Here is a 1,720-nt window from a genome sequence, read left to right on the forward strand (position 1 = left end):
TGAACAAAGGTAGAGAGATAATCTAATGTGCTATAATTAGAAATACGTTTTATCTTTATCCCTGGTTCCAGGCACAGGGCTCCTAAAACCCTTGGAATTTCCTGAGTGATAGGAGTGTCTTTTGTTATTCATAGCAACCCCGTTTGATCACTGAGGTAACTTAGGGTGGGGGACGCTAAAGAACTTCAGAATGGGGCTGGTCACCAGAAGGAACAAGTGATTAGAGGGTTGGAACTTTCAGTCCAACCCACTGACCTCTGGGAAGGAGGTGGGGGAGGGCAGGATGGGTATTAAGCTCTATGAAAACTCTTGAACATCAATGTTTGATGAGCTCCTGGGCTGGTGGGTGTGTGGAGGTGCTGGGAGGGTGGCACACTTGGAGAGGGCATAGAAGTTCCATGCCCCTTACTCTGTACCCTGACCCATGCACCTTTTCATCTGGCTATTCATCTGTATCCTTTATAATATCCTCTGTAACAAACTGGTAAATGTAAGTAAAGTATTTCCCTGAGTTCTGTGTGCCACCCAAACAAATTATTGAATTTGAGGAGGGAGGTTGTGAGAAACCTGATTTATAGCAGTCAGAAACACAGGTCACAACCCGGAACTTAACAATTGGTGTCTGAAGTGGGGGCAGTCTTGTGGGACTGAGCCCTCAACCTGTGGGATCTGGCACTATCTCCAGGTAGACAGTGTCAGAATTGAATTGAATTATAGGACACTCAGTTGGTGTCCACTGGAAAACTGTTGTATGTGGGGAAAAATCCCTACACATCTGGTCACAGAAGTGTTCTGGGTAAGAGTATAGTAGAAGAAAACAGTTTGCTGTCTTGGCTTGAAAACAGTTTGTTCTGGCTTAAAAACAGAAATGACAGGATTCCCCAGGGTCATCTCATATACCTTTCAACTCTGGAAAATTCTAACTCTGGCCTTGCTCTAAGAAAATTGGCAGTGTTCTTTTGTCACCAAGATTTTTTCAGACTGTGTTCCATGTAACTTGGAAAGGTTTATGCATTACTCGTGAAAAAGTTCCTATCAACCGATAAGTTTGAAAAACACTGGAATTCTCAGAGCAGTAATATTCAAAAATAATTTTTTGTAGTGATAGAAACGTCCTATATAACAACACCAAGGCCCAGGGTTTGATGCCTGTACTGACCGGCTGCCACACACACACACAAAATAAGTTCTATATATTGCTATTGAGCACTTGAAATGGGGATAGTGCAACCGAAGAACAATATTTTTAAAATTTATTTTAAATTTTAATCAATTTAAATAGTCACATGTGGCTAGCCACTGCCATATAGAATAATTATAGCTTTAGTGCCTTACTATTTGAAAGTGCATTGTGAACTTTGAAGACTGGAATAGACATACAATAGTTTTCAAGCTTATCTGGCCATAGAACATTAAAAAATAATTACGTCACATGACTAATATTCGGAAGAATGCACTTTAAATATGTACTAGGACAGAAAGCAAATGTAATTGCTTCCCTTCTTCCTACTCCATTCTAGGCTTGGCTGATAATGTCACAGTTCAGGATCTTGGTATGTTCCTGGAGCAGGTGCAGTGCAAGGGAGCGACTTAGTACAAAGTGAGAGTCATGTAGGTTGCAGCTGAAAATTTAAGATTCCTTTTTGGGTATGCCTTGGATTAGAAACCCTTACAGTATAGGGTGGCTGCTTGTTTTGTTTTTTCATAATTAGGATATTGA

At 40.7% G+C, this 1,720-nt stretch overlaps 1 protein-coding gene across 1 annotated transcript in view; it reads right to left on the bottom strand.

Annotated features, from left to right (window-relative positions):
- Positions 1 to 1,720, bottom strand: part of LOC103604045 (protein prune homolog 2-like) — an 86,812-nt gene that overhangs the window by 43,908 nt on the left and 41,184 nt on the right. The gene's annotated exons all lie outside the window — the stretch shown is intronic.

The sequence above is a fragment of the Galeopterus variegatus genome, unplaced genomic scaffold (assembly GCF_000696425.1).
Source record: "Galeopterus variegatus unplaced genomic scaffold, G_variegatus-3.0.2 Scaffold4933, whole genome shotgun sequence".
NCBI classification, from domain to species: domain Eukaryota; kingdom Metazoa; phylum Chordata; class Mammalia; order Dermoptera; family Cynocephalidae; genus Galeopterus; species Galeopterus variegatus.